The sequence below is a fragment of the Ambystoma mexicanum genome, chromosome 8 (genome assembly GCF_040938575.1).
Source record: "Ambystoma mexicanum isolate Mex_15411 chromosome 8, UKY_AmexF1_1, whole genome shotgun sequence".
NCBI classification, from domain to species: Eukaryota; Metazoa; Chordata; class Amphibia; order Caudata; family Ambystomatidae; genus Ambystoma; species Ambystoma mexicanum.
The window spans coordinates 1,037,040,394-1,037,052,868 of NC_090929.1; positions in this window are offsets into that span (position 1 = coordinate 1,037,040,394).

The window sequence follows — 12,475 nt, forward strand, 5'->3', positions numbered from 1 at the left end:
GACTGCAAGGGCCTTTTTCCCACTAATGAACATGAGTTAACTTTTTAGGATGTGTATTAACTTGATGCAAAACTTGTATTGCATTAACCCTACTTTGGACATGCTTAATGGCACTTTTTAAAACCAGATTGGTAACATATAGGTATACCTAAACCAATTTGGCCTGTTGACCCTTATTTGGTGTGCCACCACCCCGCCCCACCATGTTATGTTTGCCCCCTGGTTTGCCCCCCCCCAATACTGATTTCTAGTGAGGCTACTGCTTAACAGGGCAGGGGACGGCGGGGGTGAAGCCCCCCTCCCGTGAATGGATAATACCACCCGTTTGAGGCAGCTCCAAGGGGGTCTTTTCTAGGAGAGTCCTCTAAAGGGCAGGATAGTCACATATAAACATACTACCTGCGACTTATTTTGTCATTTAAATCCCCCTTCAATAAAGAATATAAATAATGATTTGATGTTTATAATAACTTGTTATTTAAAAAGCACTTTCCTCCACAGCGCTTCACATAGAACATATTTACATACATTATTGCCCAACCAAAATTGGTATTTACTTCATCGACCTCAGAGGATGAACGGCTGAGTCGACCTTGCCAGTATTTGAACGTGTGACCTGCAGATCAAAGCAACGAGCGGTCAACACGCTGAGCTATCTTACTGGCTGATTTTTTTTCTTTGACTTATTTAGCCTATGAAGTGCCAAACACATTTTGGTCATATAGTTCTCTCAAGGCGCTTCCGAGTGGCTATCGTCACCACACATCGCCCCTGTGCTTTTGGTAGCTGGTGCTGAGGAACTAAATTTTCCAAACTTCGGCAGTGCGCTGTAAACTTGGGTGGGTTGAATCTTAAGTGTGCTCAGACTGAAGCACGGCCTGGTGGGTACCCCGAGGGAAAGATTAACTGTCAACATTCTGCAAAATGGCAAGGAAGGGTTCAAGGGTGGAGAAAGGCTGTGGGAGCTGAGTGTTTAAGGGGGTTGGGTGGGTACAATGGCATTTGGAAATGAAGTCTTTTGAGCAATACCATAGATTTCGCTTATTATTTTAAAGGTTGCTGGATACTTCGCTTACTTCTTTCCAATTGATTTTTGATGGTGGGTGGCTTTTTCATTGCAGGAAAGGTGGGAAGCAAAACAAGTGGTGGGGGAAGGGGGCAGGGGCGACGGAGGAACTCCCAAAGCGAAAACCATCACTCACAGCAAAAGCGCAATCCAGCGCCAGGGCTCACGGGAGTGGAGGGTGATGTCTGAGGCAAGGATGCACCTGAGGAAGGAGATTCAATGTTTTGCTTGCATTACCTACGAGTTGGCTTTCACTGCTTTGGGTGGTTCTTTCCCCTCCATTAGTTTCCATCATTATTTGTAGCCACACTTGCCAGTCGGCCCATGGCATCTGTGCCACCTGGGACCGGCACTGGCTTTTCATTTGATCCTGCTACTTCTATTGTTGTTTTCTTTCCATTATCATTATTGGCCCAAAAGTCCCAGCATGCAAAGTAAAAAGCCAGAACTGTTGCAAGGTAGCAGGCACGACACCGGCATAACTTGGCATATATTAATCTATTGAGGTGTTTTGTTGACTGCTTCACATAGTGTTACCCAGCAGGGGGTGCTGTAAAGGTGGACGTTTGGGCCTCCTCTTGCCTATTTGTCATGTTGTCTGATTGGCCGATGGGTAATTTTGTTTGGAGTATGTAGCAGCATGATCAACAGAGTGTTTTGTGTTGGGTGGAACCTGGCCAGTCAGCAGACCAGTGCAGACCAGTGCAGACCGGTGGAGGCCGGTGGAGACCTGTGGTTGGTCCTATCTTTGTAATCTGAGTTCAGCGGGAAGCAGGCAACCAACAGTGACAGCTGCTGTTTATAAATTGTACCTAAATATCTACAATTCCATTGTAAGAGAAATGCAAAGTCTGGCCCAGTTCCTGTTCAGTACCTAACTTTGCACTCCAAGAGATATGAGGGATACCATAATTTCAGCACTGTAAACTGTGAATCGCATCTCAAACACTGATCCAAGCAAAACAAAATCTTACTCTATCTCCTCCGTTGTAATCCCCAGCCTTCATTCTCTCATTCGCTGATTTCTTGACTTTTACGGTGATACCATCGCTCATCTCGCCCTCGAACATCACCATTTTCACCATCCTCGTCGACTTACACACCGGGTTTCTGTTATGGACTTGATGGTCGTGCAGAGTATGAATACCTCCGTCCCCAAGTACCACACAGACAACACCAGAAATACTGCCTGTGCGGTCTTTGAGGCCACAGGTGGTAGTCCGTCGAGCCGATTCGGGAACAGCCGGAAGAACCCCTTGAACGCTGTAAGGCAAAGGATTAGGCAGTTATGCACAACACAGGCAGGATAACAGAAGAACACAGGCAACTCAGCTCTGCTTACCTATGTGTACAAAGGTGGCCCAGAGGTGTGGGGAAGGACTGGACCCCGGGGCAGGAACCGGATAGGTAAACACCTAGCGTGGGGCCAGAGGTCTGGCTATCAAACAGACAGACGTGATCCGTAGGGTATCCAGGGACGATGCCGTAGTCGGGTAAACAAGAGGACCAAAGTTAGTACAGTAGGATGAGGCAAAAACAGTCCGTGGAGCAAATCGTTGTTCGGCAACTGGAGAATCAAAGTTCGGTTAGCAGAAGGGTAAGGCGAAGCAATCCGTGTAACAAAAGCGTGGTCGAGAAAAACAATCCGTAAGTCCAAACGTAGAATACAGCGTCACGTGATCCAGGAAGGAAACAGCTGTGAAGCAACGCTCCTTGTTTCCGGAAGTTATTTATACCTTGTCAGGGGTCACGTGATACGTGACACTGGAGCGTTGCTGTGCATAGGACGATCACGTGATCCGTGACGCGCGGGTCTCCGTGGGCAACGCTTTGCGTTGTAGCGAGATGTCAACCTCCAGTTTAGCTGCCAAGAATGGGAGGGGCGATAAACGCCGGGTCTGCTTTGCTGCGATCCAACAGGATGGGCGAAGGGCACTGGGTTACGTGAGCCAAGGTGAGTATGTGGGGTAGTGGGAGAGACAGTGTTCGAGGGCGGAGAAACAGCACCTGTACAAGCTGCACTCGGTGCGGGAGACGTAACAGAGTCCCCCCCCTCAAAGGCCCACGACCCCGTGGGCAGGCAGGGCAGTCCCTATGAAAACGGGCAACAAGAAGCGGGGCATGGACATCGTGGGAGGGAACCCAAGAGCGGTCCTCGGGACCGTAACCCACCCAGTCAACAAGATACTGCAGGCGACCCCTGTGAAAGCGGGAACCCAGGATAGCACTAACCTCGAAGACATCCGGAGAGGACACCGAGACAGGGGCCGGGGGAGCAGTGACCCGGGTAGGAGCAAGGCAAGGCTTGAGAAGGGAGGTATGAAATACCGGGTGAATCCGCCAAGTAAGGGGAACAGCAAGGCGGAAGGCCACGGGGTTCAAGACCTTAGTGATTTTGTAGGGACCCACGAAACGAGGCAACAGTTTGCGGCACCCAGGGATACGTAAGTGCCGAGTTGACAACCACACTCAGTCCCCCACGCGATAAGCAGGGGCCACTGACCGCCTCCGGTCAGCCTTTGACTTCATCGATGTCTGGGCCTCACGGAGATGGACAAGGGTCCGAGAATGGACGTCCGCCAGGTCACGAACACAGGCGTTGGCAGCAGCGGTGGCAGAGGAGAAATCCGGGAGCGGGAGGGTGCGCGGATGTTGACCATACATGGAATAGAAAGGAGAGAAACCAGTAGCTGAGTGACGTGAGTTGTTATACGCGAATTCAGCGAGGTGGAGCAGATTGAACCAGGAGTCTTGGTATTGAAGGGTCAGGCACCGCAAATATTGTTCCATGGCTTGATTCACCCTCTCAGTCTGCCCATCGCTTTCTGGGTGATAGGCAGAGGAGAAACGAGCATCAATACCCAGGAGTCTGGTAAGGGCACGCCAGAAACAGGAAGTAAACTGTGACCCGCGATCCGATATGATGACCTGTGGGAGACCAAAGAGACAAAAGACCGTCCTGAAGAACAGACGGGCTAACGTTGGGGCCGAGGGTATGCCGGTACAGGGAATGAAGCGTGCCATCTTAGTGTAGGAGTCCACGATAACCCAGATGGTATCATAGCCTTGTCTGCGTGGCAGATCCGTGACAAGATCCATGGATATAGTATGCCATGGTCGGGGGGGAATGGGCAGTGGATGGAGTAGGCCCAGGGGGCGTCCTCTACGTGACTTGCATTGGGCGCATATCGAACAGGTGTTCACGTAGTTCTCTATGTCCCTTCTCATGGATGGCCACCAGCACCACCGGTGTAGCAGATCCAGGGTGCGTTGCTGCCCTGGGTGACCGTTTATGGCGGCATCATGAGACCAGGCAAGCGCTTGGTTGCGCACATCGCATGTGGGAAGGAACAACTTGCCCTGGACAAACGGCAACCCCTCCCGTAGTACAATATCCCATTCCGTGAGTGCATGCGGGTGTCGGGAAACCCATTGTTTAATGGCGGTAAGCAACGGCTGGGATGGTGTACACAAACAAACAACATGACCCCTCCCCAACAAAGTGTCTGGAAACGAAGACAGAGGTTCCCCCCCAGGTGAACGAGACAGAGCATCCGCCTTACCATGAACAAGACCCGGCCTGTGCTTAACGACAAAATCAAAGGCAGCGAAGAACAGATGCCACCGCACTTGTCTGCTGTTTACGCATTTAAGAGAGGCCAAATCCTGTAGATTCTTGTGGTCCGTGTATACTACTGTCTGGTGTTTTGCCCCCATGAGGTGGTGTCGCCATGATTGGAGGGCGTCCTTGATGGCCAACAGCTCTTTCTCGGTCACTGTATAGTGTGACTCGGCTACAGTGAACTTCCGCGAGTGATAAGCCACCGGATGCAAACTACCCGTGGCTGGACATGGTTGTGACAGTATGGCACCCAGAGCGAACGAGGAAGCGTCAGCCTCTATTACAAACGGGAGGTCCGGGTCTGGGTGCTGCAGCACGGGGGCAGAAACAAACCTGGATTTGAGTGCTTCGAAAGCCTCCTGGTGTACAGAGGACCAGACGAAAGGGACAAGAGGACTGGTCAGTGCAGTCAGGGGAGATGCAAGGGAAGAAAACCCGGCAATGAAACGCCGGTAAAAATTAGCAAAGCCTAGAAAAGACTGGAGTTGTTTGAGGTTGACAGGGACTGGCCATTCCGTGACAGCACAGACTTTTGACTCATTCATGGACAACCCTCCGGGAGTGATGTGAAAACCCAGGAATTCCACCTCTCTCGTATGAAACAAACATTTCTCGGGCTTGGCGAACAGGGCGTTCTTTTTGAGACGGGAGAGTACCTCTCTAACATGAGCTATATGTTCTTTCAAGGAGGACGAATAGATCAATATGTCGTCCAGATAAACCACCACGTACGTATCAAGGATGTCAGAGAATACGTCGTTATTGAAACGCTGGAACGTTGCAGGTGCGTTACAGAGCCCGAAAGGCATCACTGTATATTCGAATAATCCCTGTCTGGAGCAAAAAGCCGTTTTCCATTCGTCTCAACGCCACATGCGGATTAAGTTGTATGCCCCTCTCAGATCCAATTTGGTAAACAGGGACGCCTTTGTCAACCTGTCCAGTAGCGTGGAGATGAGCGGAATGGGGTACCTGTTCTTTATGGTGATAGCATTTAACCGTCTATAGTCTACACACGGGCGCAGATCACCTTCCTTTTTTGGGACGAAAAAGATAGGACTGGCAGCTGGAGAACAGGAAGGACGAATATGACCCAAACGCAAGGCTTGCTGGATGTATTCTTTCAGAGCCCGTTCTTCAGACTGTGATAACGAGTAGATCCTGCCTCTTGGTATGGGAGCATCCGGGAGAAGGTCAATAGGACAGTCGTAGGGTCTGTGTGGAGGTAGACCTTCCGCTGTGTTTTTGTCAAAAACCATATGATAGTCATGGTAGTCCACGGGAATGCCTGCCATAACAGCTCCCACGGTGTGTGGTGACGTGGTGTCAGGGGCTATGTCCCTGATACCGGAGGAAGCCAGGGCACCGAGAATACTGGCAGGAGAGGAGAGTGACACTGGTTCTGTTAGACAAAAGTGCTGGCATTCTTCTGATTCGAACGTTACTTGTCCCGTTCCCCAATTAATCAAAGGGTTGTGGTGCCGTAACCAGGGGATACCCAAAATAACCCCGAACTGTGGCGTGGTGATGAGGTCAAACGATAGGCTCTCCTTATGAGTGCTCTGTATCACCACCTCCAGAGGCGCGGTTTGATGTTTGATCGGACCAGAGGCTAAAGACGTGCCATCGACAGCTTGCACTGGTTCCGGGTGTTCTTTTTGATCAAAGGCAGATTGAGACGATGGGCTAATGTGATGTCTATAAAACAACCCGTGGCCCCGGAGTCGATCACGATCTGAACAGCATGGACGATCTCCTGGGTGGGTTTCAACAGGGCATGAACCACAACCGGTCTGATAGGACCGAAGGTGGGTTCAGTGGGGGTCGCGGATAGGCTCGCCGGCGCCCCCTGTATCAAGGGCGAGCCTTCTGAAAACCCGACGCCTTGTTCTTTGGTCGTCGGGGGCATTCCCTTACGTAGTGTCCGTTTAGCCCGCAGTAAAAACAGGCGTTGTCGGTTCTCCGACGGTCCCGTTCAGACTGTGTTATCGGGCTTCGGATCCCGCCTATTTGCATGGGTTCGGAACTAGCGGGGGAAGGAACCGGGGTTGACTGGCCGGCAAACGTGGTTTCTGCCTTCCGTTCGGACCTGCGGGCGTCCACCTGTAGTGCAAGGTCTACCAGATCCGAATAAACAGAGGGAAGGGCAGGAACCACAGACAGGGCGTCCTTCAAGGTGTTGCATAAACCACGATAGAACACGATCGCCTTCTTTTCCTCTGGCCAGGAAGTTTCAGCGGCGAGTTGATTATAATGGGTGATGTACTCAATAAGTGTTTGCTTTCCCTGTGAGAGGTCTAGTAGTTCCAGGTCCCTTGACTGGGCTTTGTAGCGGGTGTCAAACACTTTGGCCATTTCCGTTATGAGAAGCTCAAAGTCATACAAGGCAGGATGGTCATTTTCTAACAATGGGTTTGCCCAGGTAGCTGCTACACCAGAAAGATGAGACAAAAGAAATGCGGCCTTTGTGACAGAATCGGGGAAGGCTTGGGGTCTGCACAGGAAGTGAAGTTTGCATTGGTTTATGAAGGTGCGGTATTTCCGTGGGTCACCCTGATATCGTTCTGGGGCGGCAAGAGGGAAAGAGGTTGGAAGCAAAACAGGAGTGGGGGCCGGGGCCGGGGCCGGGACGGACTGGACTGGAGGGGCAGGGTCCCCGAACTCAGTGTCTGCAGGTAGAGGATAACGTGTGCTTTGCAAGGCGTCTAGTCGATGGTGTATGGCTGTCGTAGCTGCCGCCATGTCGGTCCTAAGGGCCGCTACGGCCTGCATTAGAGCGGTCACTGGGTCCCCGGCGGAGGGATTCATACTCCGAACGGCCAAAGGCTTCACAGTCTGTTATGGACTTGATGGTCGTGCAGAGTATGAATACCTCCGTCCCCAAGTACCACACAGACAACACCAGAAATACTGCCTGTGCGGTCTTTGAGGCCACAGGTGGTAGTCCGTCGAGCCGATTCGGGAACAGCCGGAAGAACCCCTTGAACGCTGTAAGGCAAAGGATTAGGCAGTTATGCACAACACAGGCAGGATAACAGAACAACACAGGCAACTCAGCTCTGCTTACCTATGTGTACAAAGGTGGCCCAGAGGTGTGGGGAAGGACTGGACCCCGGGGCAGGAACCGGATAGGTAAACACCTAGCGTGGGGCCAGAGGCCGGGCTATCAAACAGACAGACGTGATCCGTAGGGTATCCAGGGACGATGCCGTAGTCGGGTAAACAAGAGGACCAAAGTTAGTACAGTAGGATGAGGCAAAAACAGTCCGTGGAGCAAATCGTTGTTCGGCAACTGGAGAATCAAAGTTCGGTTAGCAGAAGGGTAAGGCGAAGCAATCCGTGTAACAAAAGCGTGGTCGAGAAAAACAATCCGTAAGTCCAAACGTAGAATACAGTGTCACGTGATCCAGGAAGGAAACAGCTGTGAAGCAACGCTCCTTGTTTCCGGAAGTTATTTATACCTTGTCAGGGGTCACGTGATACGTGACACTGGAGCGTTGCTGTGCATAGGACGATCACGTGATCCGTGACGCGCGGGTCTCCGTGGGCAACGCTTTGCGTTGTAGCGAGATGTCAACCTCCAGTTTAGCTGCCAAGAACGGGAGGGGCGATAAACGCCGGGTCTGCTTTGCTGCGATCCAACAGGATGGGCGAAGGGCACTGGGTTACGTGAGCCAAGGTGAGTATGTGGGGTAGTGGGAGAGACAGTGTTCGAGGGTGGAGAAACAGCACCTGTACAAGCTGCACTCGGTGCGGGAGACGTAACAGTTTCTCTCTTCTTGCACACCTTGCACCCACTGTCTGATAGCAAACAAGCAAATGTTCCCCCCTGAAAACAACTTGTCAAAGCGCCCACACATTCTCCAGAACAATCCCAGAAGCCAACTTCAGCATAGACACCCTCAAAATTGTGCACCTCCACCTCTTTGCCATTTAAACCCCACATAATGAGGCCTTGACGCCCATCTAGACCTTCACAGGAAGGACATCAAGCTCGAGTAGCAAACAAACTTTCACTACCTCGACCACTCTGTCTCCTGAATCTTTGACTGTCCATCCAAAAGACTTCACACCACCTACCGGTGGGTCCATAAGCGACTTGATGCAGTAGCTACCTATGGAATATACCATTAGTCCTGAAGAATAACCAGTCCCGATGGTTAAGCCGGTTAGTGCCTGAAAAAAATGATCACACCCACTCCAGTAGTGAAAATGGAGATTATCCTATCTCCTAAAGGCCACCTGGTCTACAAGTGACAACTAAAATAACATTGAAAGGCTGTGGTCCATGTAAAGCCGAACATTTCACAGAAGTGCAAATGCCAAACTCCACCAGAAGGAATTATTAAAGGTAATGAACACAGCCAGGCACCAAAAGGCTGTCAGAGACTTCAATACTCCCTCTCAGTATGTATGTGACATGCTAGCAGACCACTTCCCCTCCAAAATCGACAACATCCACAGACATCCATCTCTCAAACTCGCACAACTCCCCCTCCACCCCTCCGGCCAAAACACACCACTACCTCTGCACGTCTGCATCTCACCATCTACACATCTACACTTAAGAGCCGGCAAGAAGGCCCAATCCAGTGTCTGGACCCAGGCTCCCCCTACCTTATTTAAAGGTGTATTCACGCTACAATCTGTATGGAATTTTTTCCGGTCTCTTCTCCTCACTCCCAACTGGTTATGTCCCTAACAGTAAAAAAGCTCAAAGTGAAACCTCTCCTCACAAATATGTCCATAGACATGGGTGATTGGGGTAGTCGAAAGCTGATAACCAGTATCCTGTTCCCATCGAAACACCCGGAATACGTTGTATTCACCCTGCTCCTACACATCATAGACACCAACTGACTTCCAGTTTTCAACCAGGTTGGATTTTGCACAGTGCATGGCTTTGAATCTGCTGCTTTGCTCTCTGTCTGTGGTAATCTCAAACAGACACGTGACCACACCGTTATTGACATTCTCCTCTTGGACATTTCTGCAGCGTTCAACGCTATCAACCATCCCACTCTATATCCACACCTATGGGCCTGGGAATCTATGACATGACACTCTGCATCTGCTCATCTCAGGCAGGAAACAAACCATTTCTTACCCGAGTCCTGTTCCCTACTGGTTGCCTCAAGGGGTAAAATGCCCGGCTTATTTTCTCTAGGACTCCACTCATCACCTTGATGAGAAATGTTGACCAATACTTAGGCAAGAGTGTTAACAACACTCAAGAAATCTGTGTATTTAACTCCCTCTCCTCAAACAACGCAAGCTTCTGCCCATTAATGTACAAGATGGTGAGAAAAACTGGGGTGATCTCCATTGTACTACAAGTAAACAATATAATCAAAACCTAATTCTTTCATCTACACTCTCTGTCTATCTCACCAGGAAATTAAGAGATCCCAAAATGCAGTAGCAAGAGTCTGGATTGAATTCCCTTCAATCCAGTGACCACATCTCCACCCTACAGGCATTATAGTGGGAACATTTGAAGCAACAAAGCAAGTCAAAGACACTGTGGAGCTCATTTAGAGTGTGGCAGAAAGCAGTGCCTTTCTGCCACACATCTGCAGAAAAACCATCGGCAATCGCCATGTTGATGTCAATCACGAGTACAGTGAAACTGCGTAACACACGCTGACCTAACTAACTCCAATCCACCATTGGCCCACCACCACGCTGATGAAACAATGGCGGCCCAACGTTAAAAAGTTTCTCCTCTACTGTACATGGATCCGCCAATAAGGAGCAGTAAATTTGCTGCTAAATCGTTGTAAATTACGCCAGAAACGTACGCCTCAACAGATGGGGCAGAAAAGACATAAAAGCAATGGAGGAAGTCCCCCCCTCCCCCATCCACCAGAGCACACAATGGCAATTGCTTGAGCACACCTAGCTTTAGTGGCCATCCACCAGAAGACCCAGCGAGGACTGCAAGCAAGAGTGGGAAGAGCAGCACAGGACGGAGTAGGGGCATCTGAAGACAGACCAGAACCAGATGACAATGCTGCAAAATATGAACAGTGATTGCAGCAGCGGAAATGCATACATATGTTGGGGAGAAAGTGCTAGGAAGGACATGGGCAGGCATACTGCATGCAACATTAGCCGGGCAGGTAGGACATGCAAAGTACAGTACACCCATCTCTGTGCAGCACCAAGGGCTGCAGAGCCAGCATTGCATAAAACCCTAGGAAATGGCAGAAATTGGATGTGCATGAAAAGAATGTGATGTACATTAACATGCACACTGGTGAATTGCAAGGGACACCCAACATTGTGCACTCTACAGGGCAGATGGCAACGAAGACCGTGGATTCATCTTCCAAGGGCATGTCTTCAGGTGATGTCAGCAGAGCCCACACTCACCATATACAGACTTGGCCAAAGGGCCATCATGTACTTGACAGATAGTATAGCAGCTGACCTAGAGGTCTAGATCAACATTATCACATCCATTCCTCCTATTCTGAAGGTGATGAGTGTATTGCATTTCAGCGCCAGTGGATCTTTCAGACCTCTGCGCGACGTGTAGCTGGCATCTCACAGCCAGCATTCAGTGGAATCCTCATCCAGGTGCTTGAGAGCATCATTGAGCGTGTGGGGGAGCACATCAAATTCCACACAGATTCCCCCCCCCCCATCAACAACATGAAGACCGAAGTTTACAGTGCTGCTGGCCTACCGAACTGTAATAGATGGGACACATGGTGTAATAGATGGGACACATGTTGCCTTTGTACACCGTAGGGCACATGAACGCATGTATCGTAATCAAAACGTTTTCCATAGCATCAACGTCCAGGATGTCTGATGCAAACATGATATTCACTCACATATGTGCAAAATTCCCTGGTTTCACACTGAGGCTATGGCAATGCAGAACAGTAGTGTGCCACAAATGATGCATAGCATGGCCAACAGGAGGACATGGCTTATAGGTAACTGTTGAAACACAAGCAGAGCATAACTGTATTGTACTGTCAATGGGCATGCCACAAATCCAACATAGCCATGCAAATGTGTCTCCCAATGAACCCACAGATGATGCTACCTATTTATGCAGATCATGGCTAGTGACACCTGTGTGCAATCCACTAAGTGCCGCAGACATACGCTACAATCGAGAACACACAAGGACATGCAATGTCATAGAACGTGCATTTTAAGTACTGAAGAACCGATAGCACTGCCTGGACAGCGCCAGAAGCACGCTCATGTATGCCCCTGGAAAGCTGTGCAGCATCACCCTGGTAGTCTGCATCTTACACAACATTGCAATGCAAAGGGGTATGCCTCTACCAGCAGAGGCAGACAGTGAGGTTGAAGCAGGTGACGGTGGAGAGCTAGCAGAAGAGCATTCACCGACACACTCGGACGAATACACAGCCATTCGACAGGCACCAATACATTATTACTTCGAGAGGTGTCTATAGTGGCATAGAAAGCACCACACACCTGGGACTTTTCCATCTAAAAATGATCACATCTGTCCATGACAGCATAGGACAATATGGCATAGTACACATTTGTGTTTGTATTTATTTATTTGTATTGCGCAACTTGCCCAAGGGTTTACGGGCGCATGTTTGAGAAGGATACAAGTTACAGCAGAGGTAAAAACAATATACAGTTACACGTTATAATTACATCAAAGTCAATGTTAAAAGTTACAGCAGAGGTATAAACAATATACAGTTACAAGTTATATTTACATCAAGGTCGAAAGGGTAGCGAGCCTATGCAAATTATGCACATATAAATACAGGCGTGTTCTGCGT